This window comes from Muntiacus reevesi, chromosome 2, assembly GCF_963930625.1.
Source record: "Muntiacus reevesi chromosome 2, mMunRee1.1, whole genome shotgun sequence".
NCBI classification, from domain to species: domain Eukaryota; kingdom Metazoa; phylum Chordata; class Mammalia; order Artiodactyla; family Cervidae; genus Muntiacus; species Muntiacus reevesi.
This window is the reverse complement of record NC_089250.1, coordinates 139,174,028-139,196,066: the sequence shown is the minus strand read 5'-3', so window position 1 is coordinate 139,196,066 and position 22,039 is coordinate 139,174,028. Positions and strand designations below refer to the sequence as shown.

At 36.8% G+C, this 22,039-nt stretch overlaps 1 pseudogene; it reads right to left on the bottom strand.

Annotated features, from left to right (window-relative positions):
- Nucleotides 1-22,039, bottom strand: part of LOC136157281 (cytochrome P450 2C9-like) — a 61,605-nt pseudogene that overhangs the window by 652 nt on the left and 38,914 nt on the right.

Sequence of the window (22,039 nt, the reverse complement as noted above, 5' to 3'; positions counted from 1 at the left end):
ATTGAAAGATTCAATGTGTCACGATGTTGTGTGTGTGTGTGAGTCACTCAGTTGTGTCTGACACTGTGACCTCATGGACTGTAGCCTGCCAGGCTTCTCTGTCCATGGGATTCTCCAGGCAAGAATACTGGAGTGGGTTGTCATTCCTTTTTCCAGGGGAGCATCCTGTCTCATGGATCGAATCTAGGTATCCCACATTGTGGACAGATTCTTTACCAGCTTAGCCACCATGGACTCCCTTAATGATATTAAATCTTTTCAAATTGATCTAAAATGGCACCTGATAAAAAAGTCCAGCAGAGTGTTTTGACAAATTGATACTAACATTCATTTGGATATATGGACAGCAATGGTTAGTCAAACAATATAAAAGAAACAGAGAAATGTAGAAGTCTTGCACTGCTACCTGTCAAATCTGTTATAAAGCTTTACAGAAAAAACTAGAAACAACACACAACCCATCAAGCCACCACATATATGATTATTTTTAATTTTCTCACCTTGTGTTCATCGAGGTTTGTACCCATACTGTGTAAATAAGAACTTCAAGACTACTAAGGTCACTATAAGAGAAAGCAATCTTACCTTGGGGATGAGGTAGTTTCTGAATTTAATGTCATGGGTCACTGCATGGGGCAGGTTGGTGGGGATATCAAGTCAATATATCTCTGGATCTCATGGACCACAGCATCCACGTAGGGCATGTGGCTTCTGTCCTGTATGCAGGGGCTCCGGTGTCTGCCAATCATACAGTCAATCTCTTCCTGGACCTTAGCTGATAAGAGGTAAGTAAGAATGATGGAGAAAGAGAAAAATACACACCACATTTCCATACCAAATCAGATATGTGAGGCATTATGAAGGTGTCCCAGCATCATATACACACAAACTATATGCCCAGAATGCATTTAATATAGAGAGATAATGGCCATAAAACACATATATCTCTCACGTAAGTCTCTTACAAACAAGGCTTAAAATACATCTATATATACCTATATATTAGCATACATGATAAAACAAAGAGAAATGATGAAATGTTTCAAATATAAACAGAACATAAAGTCAAGAAATTATAGCCCTTGAAGAAAAAAACAAGAATTATATATTAATTTTATATCAAAACAATATGGATTAAAAAGTTAAATGATAATATATCTGTTTTGTATTGTGTATTATGTGTGTGCAATTTGCAATGGTGCTCACTTCATCCTCCAAATTACCAAATGCCACCACTTTCAGCATTTTAGCAGTTTCTTTTAGAAACTGTTTCTAAATAATGATTCTCTGTCTTTATTTCTTATTTACAATTTTTAAAAAACTATCTAATTTATTGATAGGAGAGTAGAGAATTTATATCTCCATCCCCACCTCATACAAAATATACACACACAAATCCCTTTAGTCCAATTCCCCAATATATTTACACCACAAATTTTGACTGTTAGAATATTCATTTTAACATCATTCTGACTAAATAAATGCCCCCAGTAAAACAATTAAGATTATACTTCATATTTGGTACTTTCTTGGACCTAACCAATTCATCAGTTCAGTTCAGTTCAGTCACTCAGCTGTGTCTAACTCTGCGACCCCATGAATCGCAGCACGCCAGGCCTCCCTGTCCATCACCAACTCCCGGAGTTTACTCAAACTCAAGTTCATGGAGCCAGTGATGTCATCCCGCCATCTCATCCTCTGTCATCCCCTTATCCTCCTGCCCCCAACCCCTCCTGCCCCCAACCCCTGATGGGGAAAAGACCCCATCAGGGTCTTTTCCAATGAGTCAACACTTGCATGAGGTGGCCAAAGTATTGGAATTCAGCTTCAGCATCAGTCCTTCCAATGAACATTCCAGGACTAATCTCCTTTAGGATGGACTGGTTGGATCTCCTTGCAGTCCAAGGGACTCTCAAGAGTCTTCTCCATCACCACAATTCAAAAGCATCAATTCTTTCATGCTCAGCTTTCTTCACAGTACAACTCTCACATCCATCATGACCACTGGAAAAACCATAGACTTGACTAGACAGAACTTTGTTGGCAAAGTAATGTCTCTGCTTTTTAATATGCTATCTAACTTGGTCATAACTTTCCTTCCAAGGAGTAAGCATCTTTTAATTTCATGACTGCAGTCACCATCTGCAGTGATTTTGGAGCCCCCCAAAATAAAGTCTGACACTGTTTCCACTGTTTCCCCTTCTATTTGCCATGCAGGGATGGGACCGGATGCCATGATGGTAGTTTTCTAATGTTGAGTTTTAAGCCAACTTTTTCACTCTCCTCTTTCACTTTCATCAAGAGGCTTTTTAGTTTTTCTTCATTTTCTGCCATAAGGGTGGTGTCATCTGCATATCTGAGGTTATTGATATTTCTTCCGGCAATCTTGATTGCAGCTTGTCCTTCTTCCAGCCCAGCGTTTCTCACGATGTACTCTGCATATGTTAAATAAGCAGGGTGACAATATACAGCCTTGATGTACTCCTTTCACTATTTGGAAATAGTCTATTCTTTCATATCCAGTTCTAAACTGTTGCTTCCTGATCTGCATATAGATTTCTCAAGAGGCAGGTCAGGTGGCCTGATATTCCCATCTCTTTCATAATTTTCCCCAGTTTATTGTGATCCAACAATAATAAACCAATTCATAATACTCTGTATTTTGAATAATACTCTGTATATTGATTTAGTATTATTTCCAAATATGTTTCAAACTCCGAATAATTATCCTATTATTTAGAAGCCACACATATACTTTATCACCTCTCTTTTGCTCTTGGTGTATCCCCTCATCCCTGCTTTATCCATCTAATCAATTTAGAAGAGGATATTTTCCAAGCCTGCTCTCTAGCAACAGCACTGACACTTTCATTCTTTTTCATGAGGTTCCTATGTTCCTGGAGCCCATGTCTTCCTCTGACATGATTTCAGCCATTTGGATGAGAAAAGGGAAAGAGTGAGTAAAAGTTTTGTCAAACATACAGGTCTGAAAATAACTTTTTAAAAATAAATACCCAGTTTGATTGTTGCTCTTAAATTATGACACTGTTGTGATCTCTGCTCTTTTATCTATGATCTGCTACATCTCTCTGAAAGTTTTTGTGATTTTCTCTTTTATCCTGGTGTTCTGATATCTCACAATCCAGTGACTTGGGGTGGATGTTTTTTTTTTTTAAATATTATTTTATTAGTTGGAGGCCAATCACTTCACAACATTTCAGTGGGTTTTGTCATACATTGACATGAATCAGCCATATAGTTACACGTATTCCCCATCCCGATCCCCCCTCCCACCTCCCTCTCCACCCGACTCCTCAGGGTCCTCCCAGTGCACCAGGCCCGAGCACTTGACTCATGCATCCCACCTGGGCTGGTGGTCTGTTTCACCATAGATAATATACATGCTGTTCTTTTGAAACATCCCACCCTCATGTTCTCCCCCAGAGTTCAAAAGTCTGTTCTGTACTTCTGTGTCTCTTTTTCTGTTTTGCATATAGGGTTATCGCTACCATCTATCTAAATTCCGTATATATGTGTTAGTATACTGTAATGTTCTTTATCTTTCTGGCTTACTTCACTCTGTATAATGGGCTCCAGTTTCGTCCATCTCATTAGAACTGGTTCAAATGAATTCTTTTTAATGGTTGAGTAATATTCCATGGTGTATATGTACCACAGCTTCCTTATCCATTCATCTGTTGATGGGCATCTAGGCTGCTTCCATGTCTTGGCTATTATAAACAGTGCTGCGATGAACATTGGGGTGCATGTGTCTCTTTCAGATCTGGATTCCTCAGTGTGTATGCCCAGAAGTGTTATTGCTGGGTCATATGGCAGTTCTATTTCCAGTTTTTAAAGAAATCTGCACACTGTTTTCCATAGTGGCTGTACTAGTTTGCATTCCCACCAACAGTGTAAGAGGGTTCCCTTTTCTCCACACCCTCTCCAGCATTTATTGCTTGTAGACTTTTGGATAGCAGCCATCCTGACTGGTGTGTAATGGTACCTCATTGTGGTTTTGATTTGCATTTCTCTGATGATGAGTGATGTTGAGCATCTTTTCATGGCCACAGCAATCAGAGCAGAAAAAGACATAAAAGGAATCCAGATAGGAAAAGAAGAAGTGAAACTCTCGCTGTTTGCAGATGACATGATCCTCTACATAGAAAACCCTAAAGACTCTTCCAGAAAATTACTAGAGCTAATTAATGAATATAGTAAAGTTGCAGGATATAAAATTAACACACAGAAATCCCTTGCATTCCTATATACTAACAATGAAAAAACAGAAAGAGAAATTAAGGAAACAATACCATTTACCATTGCAACAAAAAGAATAAAATACTTAGGAGCATATCTACCTAAAGAAACAAAAGACCTATACATAGAAAACTATAAAACACTGATGAAAGAAATCAAAGAGGACACAAACAGTTGGAGAAACATACCGTGTTCATGGATTGGAAGAATCAATATTGTCAAAATGGCTATTCTACCCAAAGCAATCTATAGATTCAATGCAATCCCTATCAAGCTACCAACGGTATTTTTCACAGAACTAGAACAAATAATTTAACAATTTGTATGGAAATACAAAAAACCTTGAATAGCCAAAGTAATCTTGAGAAAGAAGAATGGAACTGGAGGAATCAACCTGCCTGACTTCAGACTCTACTACAAAGCCACAGTCATCAAGACAGTATGGTACTGGCACAAAGACAGAAATATAGATCAATGGAACAGAATAGAAAGCCCAGAGATAAATCCACGAACCTATGGACACCTCATCTTTGACAAAGGAGGCAAGGATATACAATGGAAAAAAGACAATCTCTTTAATAAGTGGTGCTGGGAAAACTGGTCAACCACTTGTAAAAGAATGAAACTAGAACACTTCCTAACACCATACACAAAAATAAACTCAAAATGGATTAAAGATCTAAATGGAAGACCAGAAACTATAAAACTACTAGAGGAGAACATAGGCAAAACACTCTCCGACATAAATCACAGCAAGATCTTCTATGACCCACCTCCCAGAATATTGGAAATAAAAGCAAAAATAAACAAATGGGACCTAATGAAAATTAAAAGCTTTTGCACAACAAAGGAAACTCTAAGTAAGGTGAAAAGACAGCCCTCAGATTGGGAGAAAATAATAACAAATGAGGAAACAGACAAAGGATTAATCTCAAAAATATACAAGCAACTCCTGAAGCTCAATTCCAGAAAAATAAACGACCCAATCAAAAAATGGGCCAAAGAACTAAACAGACATTTCTCCAAAGAAGACATACAGATGGCTAACAAACACATGAAAAGGGGTGGATGTTTTTATTTCATTCACTCTGTGAGACATGTTAACAGAATTTTCTGTCTACATGGCAAAACTTGGAAGACTTTTCTCCTGAGTCTTCACTCTCTGGAGTTTCCCTCTGGCTGCTGAATTTCAGGAAGCAGAATGGAGAAAGGAACTAAGAATGTCTGAATTTAAGAAGTGGACTCTTCCCTAAACTTTCCTCTATGCTGTGACCTCAGTCTTTTCTCCTGTCTCTTCCCAGTGTCCTGAGTGGAGAGCCTCTTAGATTCCCTTTCTCTATACAGCAAACCTCTCTCATCCTATTGGAGAAATAAACTTACCTGATGAAAGGAGTTATCAAAGAGTTGTGGCTGGGAGAGCTACCTTTATCAGCCTATGTCTCCCTCTATGCGTTTTGAAATGAAGTACAGGACTCTAAGAATATAAATGACTTCTCTTTATTATACAGCCCCCTCTTCTGACATTTAGGCTATTAACTTCATCCTCTCTACTGACTTCTTTATCACCTCTCAATATGCTCTCCGTGTTCCAGAAATTTGCTGAATATTTGTTAGCTGTTTCCTGATCTCCTCTTCTCCAACTTTAGAAGGTTAATTCTCACACGTTGTTTGTTATAATCATTTTAGTGGTATTCTGACACTAAACAAGATGAAATGTATTTCTAAACAGCATGCATAACTACGAGCCTTTAAAGTTAATTTCTAACAATAAGTCCTTTGTGAAAGATAAAATTGCCGACCCCTCAAATGTGTATTTTGACAATAATCATTTTTCTGGATAGAAGCTTATGGAGTAATACAATTCTTTTATATACATATCTTAAGCCAATTTCTTGTGAATCTAACTTGTTAGATAACTTCCTAGACTGTGGAAATTATATCAGGCAACCTCACTAAATTTCTATAATTTCCAGTTATGCTTCAATAAGGAGAGTTACCATTTCCCCATCCCTGGCTCTCTTTCTCTCTCTCTCTCTTTTTTTTTTTTTTTGATTTTTGGCCACACCCTGCAACATGTGGGACATCAGTTCCCTGAACAGGGATTGATCCCATACCCCTGCATTGGGAGACAGAGTCATAAGCACTAGATCGTGTGGGAATTCTGCCGATCTGGGCTTTAGAACACTACATTTTTACAGTGAGGGGACATCAGAGTGTCTTTTCATAATAAAACCAATATGCAGCTCCAAGACGATTCATGTTGGCCATGGCTGCTACACATGGCCTCATGAAATCCAGACACTGCTGTGTTGACATTCCTTTTATTCAGTGTCTTCACTCCCCTCTGTCATCCTCCTGTATTATATAAAGATACCCCCATTACCATCTGCTCATTAAATCTGAAAAAATTAAGCTGCTCAAACAGAAATTTAAATAATTCTCTGAGAGAAACAAAGTAGAATACATTAAAGCATGTTTCTATCATCTCTACTGAAGCTACCCTGCCCATCAACTATCATACCTGTGACCTCTGGGTGCTTCAGCAGCAGGAGGAGCCCTTATCTCAGAGTGGTGCCTGTTATCTCTGTCCCAGCTCCAAGCAAATCAGATACAGTGATCATCAAGTTTTCAACAGTAAACTCCAATTCTTGATTGTGTTTTTCCTAGGAATGGTTTGATAAAACTATTTGACAGCCTAATTTTCCAGAATTGCAGTTAGTCCAAAATAGTTCATAGTGTTTTAAACTTAAAGAAAGTGAAAGCGAGAGTTACTTAGTTGTGTTCGACTCCTGAATATACATACAGTCCATGGAAATCTTCAGGCCAGAAAACTGAAGTGGATAGCCTTTTCCTTCTCCAGGGGATCTTCCCAACCCAGGGATAAAACCCAGGTCTCACGCATTGCAGGTGGATTCCTTACCAGCTGAGCCACAAGGGAAGCCCTTTAAAGTTAGAGCAACATATAAACACAAGTTGCGTTTATAGAAAAAAAAATTGTTGTTGCTTTTTAGTCACTAAGTCATGTTTGACTCTTTGCAACCCCATGGACTACAGTTCACCAGACTCCTCTATCCGTGGGGTATCCCAGGCATGAATACTGGAGCAGGTTGCCAATTCCTTCTCCAGGGGATTTTTCCAACCCAGGATCAAACCCGTGTCTCCTGCACTGGCAGACAGGTTCTTTACCACTCAGTCACTAGGGAAGTCCAAGAAAAAAACTACTGTACAGTAAAACAAAACTACTGGAGATCTGTTGACTCAGATATCATTTTCTCCTATCTTATTCCTCACTTGCCTAAAAAGTTGCACTCATCAACCTCTTTTGCATTTAGGTAGGCTATGAAGCTTAGTTTTTGCCAGTAAGATATAAGTAGAAGGTACACTTTCTCTTCCTCTTACTCAAAACAAGTATTTGACAGAATGAGAGTGAAGGAATGGAAAAAGATACTCCATGCAAATGGAAATCAAAAGAAAACTGGAGCAGCAATACTCATATTAGGCCAAATAGACTTTAAAATAAAGACTGGAAATTCCCTGGTGGTCCATTAGCTAAGACTTCACACTCCCAATGCAGGTGGCTTGGGTTCAATTCCTGGTCAGGGAACTAGATCTCATATGCTGCAACTAAGAGTTCACATGCCACAGCAAAAGATCTCACATGCCACAAGAAAAATTGAAGAACCCTTGTGCCAAAACTAAGATCTGAGGCAGTCAAACAAACAAAAAATATAAACTAAGACTGTTACAAGACACAAGGATGGATATTACACAATGATCACGGGATCAAACCAGGAAGATCTAACAACTGTAAACATATGTGAACCCAACATATAACCTCAATATATAAGGCAAATGATGATAGCCATAAAAGGGGAATTCGACAGTAATACAATAATATTGGGGGACTTTAACACTCCATTTACAGCAATGGACAGATTATCCAGACAGAAATTTAAGAAGGAAACACAAGCTTTAAATGACCCATTAGACCAGATAGACTTAGTTGATATTTATAGGACAATCCATCCAAAGGCAACAGTATACACTTTCTTCTTAAAAGCACATAGAACATTCTGCAGGATAGATCACACCTTGGGTCACAAATCAAGACTCAGTAAATCTAAGAAAACTGAAATCTTATCAAACATCTTTTCTGACCACAAGGTTATGAAATCGGAAATCAATCACCGGAAAAACTGGAAAAAACACAAACACATGGAGACTAAACAATATAATACTACTAAATAACCAATGCATCACGAAGAAATAAAAGAGGAAATTTAAAAAAATGCCTGGAGACAAATGACCTCAAAAAACGACAATTCAAAATCTATGGAATACAACAAAGCAGTTCTAAGAGGGAAGTTTATAGCAATACAGTCTTACCTCAACAAACATGAAAAATCACAAATAAACAGCCTATCTTCATATATAGCATAACTAAAGAAAGCAGAACAAACAAAAATGAAAATTAGTAGAAGGAAAGAAGTCATAAAGATTAGAGCAGAAATAAATGAAATAGAGGTGAATAAAAGAATAACAAAGACCAATGAAACCAAAGCTTATTCTTTGAGAAGATAAACAAAATTGATAAACCTTTAGACAAACTTATCAAGAAAAAAAAAACAAGAAAAAACTTAAATCAATAAAGCTATAAATAAAAAGATAAATCACACAGGACACCATAGAAACAGATAAAGGATCATAATGACTACTATCAGAAATTGTATGTCAATAAAATGGATAACCTAGAAATGGACAAATATTTAGAAAAGTACAACCTTCCAAGACTGAACAAGGAAGAAATAGAAAATATGAACAGATCAACACAAGTACTGAAATTGAAACTGTGGCTAAGAATCTTCTAACAAACAAAAGTACACCACCAGATGGCTTCACAGCTGAATTCTATCAAACATTCAGAGAAGAGTTAACATCCACACTTCTGAAATTCTTTCAAAAAATTGCAGAGGAAGGAACACTCTCAAGTTCATTATATGAGGCCACCATTGTCCTGACACCAAAACCACAGGAAGATAACATATAAAAAAAAAATTATAGGCCAATATCACTGACGAACATAGACACAAAAATTCTCAATTTTTTACCAGCAAACATAATCCAACTCATTAAGAGGATCATATAACTTGCATGATCAAATGGGGTTTATCCCAGGGATGCAAGGATTCTTCAGTATACACAAATCAATCCATGTGATGCATCATATTAAAAAACTGAAGAATAAAAACCATATGATCATATCAATAGATGCAAAAAAGATTTTTTAAAAATTCAATATGCTTTGATGATTAAAAACTCTTCAAAAAGTGGGCATAGAGGGAACCTACTTCAACATAATAAAGGCTATACATGACAAATTCACAGCAAATATCATTCTCAATGGTGCAAAATGGAAAGCATTTTCTCTAAGACCAGGAACAAGATAAGGATGTCCACTCTTGGCACTACTATTCAACATAGTTTTGGAAGTTCTAGCCAGGGCAATCAGAGAAGACAAAGAAATAAAAGAAATCCAAACTGGAAAAGAAGCAAAACTGTCATTGTTTGCAGATGACATGATACTATACATAGAAAATCCTAAAGATGCTACCAGAAAACTACTAAGGCTCATCAATGAATGTGGTACAGTTGCAGGATACAAAATTAATATGCAGAAATATCCTGCATTCCTATACACTAGCAACAAAAGGTCAGAAAGAGAAATCAAGGAACAAATCTCATTTACCATCACATCAAAAAGAATAAAATACGTAGGAATAAACCTACCCTAGTTGGCAAAAGACTTGTACTCAGAAAACTATAAGATACTGATGAAATAAATCAAAGATGACACAAACAGATGGAAAAATACACCATGATTGTGGATTGGAAGAATCAATATTACAAAAATTACTTTACTGTCCAAAGCAATCTACAATTCAATGCAACCCCTACAAAGTTAGCAAGGTATTTTTCACAGAATCAGAAGAAAATTTTGCAATTTGTGTCGAAACACAAAAGACCCCAAATAGCCAATGCAACCTTGAGAAAGAACAACAGAGCTGGAAGAGTCAAGCACGGTGACCTCAGGCTATACTACAAAGTTACAGTAATCAAGACACTATAGTACTGGTACAAAAACAGAAATATATATATATATATATATATATATATATATATAAATGGAATAGGGTAGAAAGTCCAAAAATAAACCCATGAACCTATGATCACCAAATCTATGACAGAGGAGGCAAGAATACACAATGGAGAAAAGACAGCTTTTTCAATAAGTGGGTGCTGGGGAAATTGGACAGCTACATGTAAATGAATAAAATTAGAACACTTCTTAAAACTATACACAGAAATAAGCTCAAAATGGATTGTGTGTGTAAGTCACTTTGTCATGTCGGACTCGTTGTGATCCCATGGACTGTAGCCCACCAGATTCCTCTGTCCATGGAATTCTGCAGACAAGAATACTGGAGTGGGTTGCCATGCCCTTCTCCAGCGGATCTTCCCTACCCACGAATTGAACCCAGGTCTCCCGCATTGCAGGCAGATTTTTTACCATTTGAGCATAAGGCCAGATACTACAGAACTCTTAGGGGAAAATATAGTTAGAACATTGTTTGATGTAAATTGCAGCAAGATCTTTTTTGATCCACCTCCTAGGGTAATGGAAATAAAAACAAACAAACAAACAAACAAAAAACAACTTGGATCTAATGAAACTTAAAAGTTTTTCACAGCAAAGGAAACCATAAACAAGATGGAATGGTAACCCCCAGAATGGCAGAATATATCTGCAAATGAAGCAACTGCCAAAGGATTAATTTCTAAAACACACAAGGAGCTCATGCAACTGAGTATCAAAAAACAAATTAAAAAACTGGGCACAAGATATAAAGAGACATTTCTCCAAAGAAGATATACAGGTGTCCAAGAGGTACAAGAAAAGAAGCTCAACATCACAAATTATTAGAGAAATATAAATCAGAACTACAACAGAGAATCATCTCACACCAGTCAGAATGGACATCATCAGAAAAAAACCTACAAACAAACAAACAAAAAAAAACCTACAAACAATAAAGGCTGGTGAGGTTGTGGAGAAAAGGGAACCCTCTTACACTGTTGGTAAGAATGTAAATTGGTATATTCACTATGGAGAACAGTATGAAAGTGCCTCAGAAAACTAAAAATAGAACTACCATATGACCCAGCAATCCCACTCATGGGCATATACCTGGAGAAAACCAAACCACAATTCAAAAAGATACATGTACCCCAATGTTCATTGCAGCATTATTTACAATAGTCAGGACAGGAAGTAACCGAAATGTCTATCAACAGAGAAAGGGGTAAAGAAGATGTGGTAAATATATACAATGGAATATTATTCAGCTGTTAAAAAGAGTGAAATAATGCCATGTGCACATCATGGATGGACCTAGAGATCACCATACTGAGTGATGTAGGTCAGAGACAGACAAATATCATATGATATTGCTTTTATTTGGAATCTATAAAAGGGTGCAAATGAACTTATCTACAAAACAGAGATAGAGCCATGGATGTAGAAAATAAACATATAGTTACCAGGGGATGAGGCAGGAGGTGGGAGAGAGGGATAAACTGTGAGATTGGGATGGATACATACACACTACTATATATAAAATAGATAACTAATAAGGACTATTGTATAGTCTGGGAATTCTATTCAATACTCTGTAATGGCCTATATGGGAAAAGAACCTTAAAAAGAGTGGATATATGTATATTCATAACTGATTCACCTTGCTCTTCACCTGAAACTAGCATAACATTGTAAATCAATTATACTACAATAAAGTTTTTTTTTAAAAAAACTACCATTTGAAAGAGTTTATTTCTGGGTTCCAAATGACTGCAGATGGTGATTGCAGCCATGAAATTAAAAGACGCTTACTCCTTGGAAGGAAAGTTATGACCAACCTAGACAGCATATTAAAAAGCAGAGACATTACTTTACCAACAAAGGTCCGTCTAGTCAAGGCTATGGTTTTTCAGTGGTCATGTATGGATGTGAGAGTTGGACTATAAAGAAAGCTGAGCACTGAAGAATTGTTACTTTTGAACTGTGGTGTTGGAGAAGACTCTTGAACAGCAAGGAGATCCAAACAGTCCATCCTAAAGGAGATCAGTCCTAGTATTCATTGGTAGGACTGATGTTGAATCTGCAACTCCAATACTTTGGCCACCTGATGCAAAGAGCTGACTGATTGGAAAATAACCTGATGTTGGGAAGACTGAGGGCAGGAGGAGAAGGGGACAACAAAGGATAAGATAGTTGGATGGCATCACCGACTCAATGGACATGGTTTTGGGTGGACTCTGGCAGTTGGTGATGGACAGGGAGGCCTGGCGTGCTGTGGTTGGTGGGGTCAAAAAGAGTAGTACACGACTGAGCGACTGAACTAATAGAGTACACATGATTTAGCGACAAGAGAATGTTGCCATCAAATGAGGCCTATATATTAAGTATGGGTAAAGAAAACTGGAAGGCATTTAAAACTCAGGTTTCGGGGCTACTATAGTAGCCCTATATTGACACATGATAATACTCCTGTATATGAGGCAATTAAATCCACTATTTGTTAAAACCACTATTAAGAAATTTTCTCTTATTTTTAGATGAACAATCTTAATTAGTAAAAATAGATAACTTAGGGCCATGTTATGAAATATGTTATAAGCCTGAATCAACATTTCATAATTCTTTTCTTTGTTAAAAATGTATATGAACCCCAAATTGTCTGTACATTCACTATGAAATTGAAATTTTGCAAAAGCTAATATTGAAGCACAACTTAAAATGAATGATAGTGAGTGAATGGATTCACAAAGACAATACAGGGCCATCACAATGGTGTTCCACATGCAATGCAATGAGCAGCTTGGTTTAGGAAACAAATATAGAATGAATTGAAACATACAATCTGAATTGTCACCACATTCATGAAGATGAAAATTTGGGACCTTCACTGTCCTTAAGGCAAAAGGACAGATGGGGATAATGCAAATGTCAAGACTGACAGACTAATGGAATGGAGCTCTTGTCACTTGGAAACTGGGAGAGAAAAAGCAGTTGATAAGTACAAGTAATATTGGTTTAGGACTGAGGAGATGATGGCACATAGAATAGACAGCAAACATAGAATAGACAGCAAACATAGAATAGACAATAACAAGACAGTTTCAAATACTAAATAGAAGGGATTATTAACATGAAAAAGTGTATATTTTTGCAAAACCATTCCTAGGCCAGTATTAGTTTTAGGATGCATTTGCAATCTCCAGGGGTCCGGTGCAATGTCTAATATTAAGTAATAAATGCATTTAAGGCAGACTAAACTCTCTGAATGTGTGTACTTGTTAGAAAAAGAATCATTGCCCTTGGCTTCACACAAGCTATGAGCTTGTCAATTCAAAATTAATCTAAAGTCAGTAAGAAAAGCAGTGCACTCATAAAACAATATCAGTATATCTATTTCTTGAATTGGATTTGGAGATAAAGTGGTTATGTGTACAGAGCCTATGTTTATTAGATTACATAAAACACTGCTAAAGGAATTGTAAAAACAGTGTTGAAAAAAACTAAAGAAAACATATAAATAAAAAAAAAACTTTCTTGACATAGATCAAAAGTCAGCGTTGTTATGATAACATTACTGGATTAGTGTCACAAAGAAGGCAGAGAGGACGTTTGACAAACTTCCTCTACTGAAACAACTATTGACTATGGACAGAGTGAGAAACTATGTTGGTACTCTGACGACTAGTCAGACTCTAGTCTAATACAACCAATGTACTTAAATAAAAGTGTCTGATATATGACATCTCACATGCTGCCTAACATTCCTCATAACCCAGTTCCAAGGCAGAGAGTTGTGGAAAGTGTGGACTATGTTTGTGGTGCAGCCAGTGGATCTCAGAGTAGGAAACCAGACCACATTCTTCTACATTGGGATTGTGTGTTTGGATCACTGACAGGCTGGCTCAGAGAACACTGAAATTAGAAAGATAATGCCTTCTTTTCCTGTCTATATTTAGGTACAGGTATTTAAGAGAATCTCTGTAAGGTCACTATCTTACTATGGAGATAACAGAACAGAGTCAAGTGACTACACAGGATAAGAAAATAGTATTGGCAAAAATAATCTGTAAAAGTTACTACATGAATGAATACAGTCTTTATCAAATAAAAATAGCAATTGTTAGAAGAGGATAAAATCTTATTTCCAGAGTTACCACATAACAATATATATAAAACACTTAAATATGATCTATTGACAGCCAAAAAAAAAAAAAAAAAAAAAAAGAAGAAGAAAAATTGACACAAGCCATTGCTGAGGAAGCCTAGACATAGAACTTACTAGATAAAGCCAATAAGATACATGTTTTAGATATGCTCAAAGAGATGAAGGAAATCATGTATAAAGAACTAAAGAATATCAGAGAAGTATAAGAACAATTGGGAATATCAATGATGAGAAGAGCATTCTAATAAAGAACCAAATAGAAATTCAGGAACTAGAAAGTACAATACTTGATATTTAAAAAAAAAATACCAGAAAATGTCTGGTATTGTACTTTTTACAATAAAAAGTAGTACACTGGACCCAGAGGAGTCGGGTGGAGGGGGGGGGGTGGGAGGGGTGATCGGGATGGGGAATACGTATAACTCTATGGCTGATTCGTGTTAATGTATGACAAAACCCACTGAAATGTTGTGATGTAATTGGCCTCCAACTAAAAAAAAAAAAAAAAAAAAAGATTAAAAAAAAAAAAGTAGTACACTGAAGTAAATCATACACTACATCTAACCATTTTAAACTGCCATTTTAAACTATGTATATAAATAACCCATTTATAATGGAATATTATATAGTCATAAAAAGGAAGGAAATCCTGCCATTTGTGATAGCACAGATGTGCCTTGAAGGCATTATGCTTCATAGAGTAAATCAGGAAGAGAAAATAAAATATCATATGATCTCACCTATAAATGAACTATAAAATAAAATCCTGAAACTCATAAATAAATGCAGAGAATACATTGATGGCTCCCAGACATGAGGAGTTGTCAAAATGAATGAACGTGTTCAAAAGGTACAAATTTCCAGTTATAAAATATAAATAAAACCTGTGCATGCATGTTCAGTTGCTTAAGTTGTTTTTCTTTACAGTTAATTTATTTAGTTTAATTGGAGGCTAATTACTTTATGATATTGTTGTTTTTGCCATACATTGACATGAATCAGTCATGGGTGTACATGGGTTTCCCATCTTGAACCCCCCTCCCACCTCTCTCCCCATCCCATCCTTCAGGGTCATCCTAGTGCACCAGCCCTGAGCACCCTGTCTCATGCCTCGAACCTGGACTGGTGACCTGCTTCACATGTGATAATATACATGTTTCAAACCTATACCCTCAAATTATCCCACCCTCACCTTCTCCCACAGAGTCCAAAAGACTCTTCTTTACACTGTGTCTCTTATGATGTCTCTCATATAGAGTCATTGTTACCATCTTTCTAAATTCCATAAATATGCGTTAATGTACTATATTGATGTTTTTCTTTCTGACTTACTTCTCTCTGTATAATAGGCTCCAGTTTCATTCACCTCATTAGAACTGATTCAAATGCTTTCTTTTTAATAGCTGAGTACTATTCCATTGTGTATATGTACCACAGCTTTCTTATCCCTTCGTCTGCTGATGGGCATCTAGGTTGCTTCCATGTCCTGGCTATTATAAACAGTGCTGTGATGAACATTGGGGTCTCTTTCAACTCTGGTTTCTTCGGTGTGTATGCCCAGCAGTGGGATTGCTGGGTCATATGGCAGTTCTATTTCCAGTCTTTTAAGGAACCCCCACAATTTTCTCCATAGTGGCTGTACTAGTTTGCATTCCCACCAACAGAATAAGAGGATTCCCTTTTCTCCACACCCTCTCGAGCATTTATTGTTTGTAGACTTTTTGATAGCAGCCAATCTGACTGGTGTGAGATAGTACCTCATTGTAGTTTTGATTTGCATTTCTCTGATAATGAGCGATGTTGAACATCTTTTCATGTGTTTGTTAGCCATCTGTATGTCTTCTTTGGAAAAATGTCTGTTTAGTTCTTTGGCCGATATTTTGATTGGGTTTTTTATTTTTCTGGAATTGAGCTACAGGAGCTGCTTGTATATTTTTGAGATTAATCACTTGTCAGTTGCTTTGTTTGCTATTATTTTCTCCCATTCTGAAGGTTGTCTTTTCACCTTGCTTATAGTTTCCTTCATTGTACAAAAGCTTTTAAATCTAATTAGGTCCCATTTGTTTATTTTTGCTTTTATTTCCATTACTCAGGGAGGTGGGTCATAGAGGATCTTGCTGTGATTTATGTCAGAAATTGTTTTGTCTATGTTTTCCTCTAAGAGTTTTATGATTTCTGGTCTTACATTTAGATTTTTAATCCATTTTGAGTTTATTTTTGTGCATGCTGTTAGAAAGTGTTCTAGTTTCATTCTTTTACAGGTGGATGACCAGTTTTCCCAGCACCACTTGTTAAAGAGATTGTCTTTTCTCCATTGCATCTTCTTGACTCTTTGTCAAAGATAAGGCGTGTGATTTATCTCTGGGCTTTCTATTTTGTTCCACTGATCTATATTTCTGTCTTTGTGCCAGTACCATACTGTCTTGATGACTGTAGCTTTGTAGTATAATCTGATGTCAGGCAGGTTGACTCCTCTAGTTTTATTCTTCTTTCTCAAGATTGCTTTGGCTATTCAAGATATTTTGTATTTCCATACAAATCGTGAAATCATTTGTTCTAGTTCTGTGAAAAATACTTTTGGTAGCTTGATAAGAATTGCACTGAATCTATAGATTGCTTTGGGTAGTATACTCATTTTCACTATACCTATTCTTCCACTCCATGAGCATGGTATATGTCTCCATCTATTTGTTTCATTTTTTATTTCTTTCATCAGTGTCTTATAGTTTTCTATACATAGTTATTTTGTTTCTTTAGGTAGATTCATTCCTAAGATTTTATTCTTTTCATTGCAATAGTGAATGGAATTGTCTCCTCAATTTCTTTTTCTGTTTTCTCATTGTCAGTGTATAGGAATGTAAGGGATTTCTCTGTGTTAATTTTATATCCTGCAACTTTACTATATTCATTGACTAGCTCTAGTAATTTTCTGGTGGAGTCTTTGGGGTTTTCTATGTAGAGGATCATGTTATCTGCAAACAGTGAGAGATTTACTTCTTCTTTTTCAATCTGCATTCCTTTTATTTCTTTTTCTGCTCTGATTGCTGTGGCCAAACCTTCCAAAACTATGTTGAATAGTAGTGGTGAGAATGGGCATCCTTGTCTTGTTCCTGACTTTAGGGAAATGCTTTCAATTTTTCACTGTAACATTTGCTGTGGCTTTATCATGTATGGCTTTTATTATGCTGAGGTATGCTCCTTCTGTTCCTGCTTTCTGGAGGGTTTTTTTTTTTTTTTTAATCATAAATGGATGTTGAATTTTGTCAAAAAGTTTCTCTGCATCTGTTGAAATAATCATATGGCTTTTATTTTTTCAGTTTGTTAATGTGATGTATCACATTGATTTGCAGATATTGAAGTATCCTTGTATCCATAGGACAAAGCCCACTTGGTCATGATGTATGAACTTTTCGATATGTTTTTGGATTTTGTTTGCTAGAATTTTGTTAAGGATTTTTGCATCTATGTTCATCAGAGATATTGGCCTGTAGTTTGCTTTTTGTGTGACATTTTTGTCTGGTTTTGGTATTATGGTGATGGTGGCCTCATAGAATGAGTTTGGAAGTTTACCTTCCTCTGCAATTTTCGGGAAGAGTTTGAGTAGGATAGGTGTTAACTCTTCTCTAAATTTTTGGTAGAATTCAGCTGTGAAGCCATCTGGTCCTGGGCTTTTGTTTGCTGGAAGATTTCTGATTACAGTTTTGAGTTACAAGCTTGTGATATGTCTGTTAAGATTTTCTATTTCTTCCTGGTTCAGTTTCGGAGAGTTATATTTTTCTAGAATTTGTCCATTTCATCCAAGTTGTCCATTTTATTGGCATATAGTTGCTGATAGTAGTCTCTTATGAGCCTTTGTATTTCTGTGTTTTATGTTGTGATTTCTCTATTTTCATTTCTCATTTTGTTGATCTGATTCTTGCCCCCTTTATTTCTTGATGAGTCTGGCTAATGGTTTGTCTATTTTATTTATCTTTCAAAGAATTAGCTTTCACTTTGTTGATTTTTACTATGATCTCTTTTGTTTCTTTTGCATTTATATATGCCCCAATTTTTATGATTTCTTTCCTTATACTAACCCTGGAGTTCTTCATTTCTCCTTTTTCTAGTTGTTTTAGGTGTAGAGTAAGGTTTTCTTTTTATTTTACTCTTGTTTCTTGAGGTATTGCTATGAACCTCGCCCTTAGCACTGCTTTTACTGAATCTCTTAGGATTTGGGTTGCTGTGTTTTCATTTTCATTCGTTTCTACGCATATTTTGATTTCTTCTGTGATTTGTTGGTTATTCAGAAGTGCGTTGTTTAGTCTCCATATATTTTTATTTTTAATAGCTTTTTTCCTGTCATTGACAGCCAATCTTACTGCATTGCAATCAGAAAAGATGCTTGGAATGATTTCAATTTTTTTGAAATTACCAAGGCTAGATTTATGGCCCATGATGTGATCTATCCTGAAGAAGGTTCCGTGTGCACTTGAGTAAAAGGTAAAATTCATTGTTTTGGAGTGGAATGTCCTATAGATGTCAATTAAATGGTCAACTAACTGGTCCATTGTATCATTTAAAGTTTGTGATTCCTTGCTAATTTTTTGTTTAGTTGATCTATCCATAGGTGTGAGTGGGATATTCAAATCTCCCCCTATTATTGTATTACTGTTAATTTCCCCTTTTGTACCTGTTACCATTTGCCTTACATATTGCGGAGCTCATATGTTGGGTGCATGTATATTTTTAATTGCTATAGCTTCTTCTTGGATTGGTCCTTTGATCATTATGTAGTGTCCTTCTTTGTCTCTTTTCACAGCCTTTGTTTTAAAGTCCATTTTAGCTGATATGAATACTGCTACTCCTGCTTTCTTTTGGTCTCTATTTGCATGGAATATCTTTTTCCAGCCCTTCACTTTCAGCCTGTATGTGTCCCTTGTTTCGAGGTGGGTCTCTGGTAGACTGCATATATAGGGGTATTGTTTTTTTATCCATTCAGCCAGTCTTTGTCTTTTGGTTGGGGCATTCAACCCATTTATATTTAAGGTAATTATTGATATGTATGATCCCATTGTCACTTACTTTGTTGTTTGGGGTTCGAGTTTATACACCTTTCCTGTGTTTCCTGTCTAGAGAAGATTCTTTAGCATTTGTTAAAGAGCTGGTTTGGTGGTGCTAAATCCTCTCAGCTTTTGCTTGTTTGTAAAGTTTTTGATTTTTCCTTCATATTTGAATGAGATCCCTGCTGGGTATAGCAGTCTGGGTTGTAGGATTTTCCTCTTTCATCACTTTAAGTATGTCCTGCCATTCCCTTCTGGCCTGAAGAGTTTTTTGAAAGATCAGCTGCTATCCTTATGGGAATCCCCTTGTGAGTTATTTGTTGTTTTTCCCTTGCTGATTTTAATATTTGCTCTTTTTGTTTGATCTTTGTTAATTTGATTAATATGTGTCTTCAGGTGTTTCTCCTTGGATTTACCCTGTTTGGGACTCTCTGGGTTTCTTGGACTTGGGTGGCTATTTCCTTCCCCATTTTAGGGAAGTTTTCAACTATTATCTCCTCAAGTATTTTCATGGCCTTTCTTTTTGTCTTCTTCTGGGACTCCTATGATTCGAGTGTTTGGGCATTTGACATTGTCCCAGAGGTCTCTAAGATTGTCTTCATTTCTTTTAATTCTTTTTTCTTTTTTCCTCTCTGCTTCATTTATTTCCACCATTCTGTCTCCACCTCACTTATCCTGTCTTCTGCCTCACTTATTCTACTGTTGGTTCCCTCCAGAGTGCTTTTGATCTCAGTTATTGCATTATTCATTATTGATTGACTCTTTTTAAATTTCTTCTCGGTCCTTGTTAAACATGTCTTTCATCTTCTCAGTTCTTGCCTCCAGACTATATATCTGTGACTCCATTTTTTCCCCAAGATTTTGGATCATTTTTACTATCATTATTCTGAATTCTTTCTCAGGTAGACTCCCCATCTCCTCCACTTTTGTTTGGCTTGGTGGGCATTTATCTTGTTCTTCTACCGGCTGAATATTTCTCTGCCTTTTCATCTTGTTTAGATTGCTGTGTTTGGGGTGGTCTTTCTGTATGTTGGAAGTTTGTGGTTCCTCTTTACTGTGGAGGTTGCTCCCTGTGGACGGGGTTGGATGAGTGGCTTGTCAAGATTTCCTGCTTAGGGAAGCTTGCATCAGTGTTCTGGTGGGTGGAGCTGGATCTCTTCTCTCTGCAGTTCAATGAAGTGTCCAGTAGTGAGTTCTGAGGTGTCTATGGGGTTGGTTTGACTTTTGGCCACCTGTATTTTAATGCTCAGGGTTATGTTCCTGTGTTTCTGGGGAATTCATTTGGTATGTCTTGCTCTAGAACTTGTTGGCTCTTGGGTGGCGCTTGATTTCAGTTTAGGTAGGGAGGCTTTTGGACGAGCTTTGTCAGTTAATGTTCCCTGGAGTCAGGAGTTTTCTGGTGTTCTCAAGTTTTGGATTTAAGCCTCCTTCCTCTGGCTTACAGTCTTATTCTTACAGTAGCCTCAAGACTTCTCCATCCATACCGCACTCATGACAGAACATCTAGGTTAATGGAGAAAGGATTCTCCACAATGAGGGACACCCAGAGAGGTTCGCAGGTTTACATGGAGAAGAGAAGAGAGAGGAGGGAGATAGAGGTGACCAGGGGGAGAAGAGGAGGATTCAAAAGAGGAGAGAGCAATCTAGTTAGTAATCAATTCCCTATGTGCTCTGCACAGTCTGGAACACTCAGAGGGGTTCACGGAGTTACTTACCGATGAAAATAGGGAAGAAGGAGATAGAGGTGACCAGGAGGAGAGGAGTGGGAGTCAAAAGTAGAGAGACAGATCTAGCCAGTAATCTGTTCCCTAAGTGTTCTCCACAGCCTGGAACCCCCAAAGAGATTCACAGAGTTAAGTAGAGAAGAGAAGGGGCAGGGAGGAGATAGAGGTGACCTGGCCGAGAAAAAGGAGTGACAAAAGTGGTAGAGAGCAATCAAGCCAGTAATCACACTCCTAAGTAAAAATGGGTACTGAAGATTGGATTCTTAAAGGTACAAAATTGATAACAAATACCAAAAAGCAAAGATTAAAAAATCTTGAGTAGAGGTTAGACTTTCAAAAATACAGTATTAAAAAACAAAACAAAATCACAAAATTATAAAAAATATATATGAAATATGTTTTAAAAATAGGGTCTTTTTTGCAGATAATAGTAGGTTAAAAAAAACAAAAATTAAAGGGGCAATAAAGAACTTAAAATTAAAAAAATTTTTAAATTAAAAATGATAATAGTAAAATGCATCTAGCGATTTCTCTGGAGCTGTTGAATGCAGTGTGGGGTCAGTTCAGTTTCAGATAGTTCCTTGTTCCAGCTTATACTTCTTCTCAAGGTGTCTAGGTCTTTTCCAATGTAGCCAGTGCTAACTACAGGGTTTTAATCTGTTTCACCTGTCACTTCCAAAGCGGTTCCCTCTTCTTTGTTTATTTTGGCTTCCTC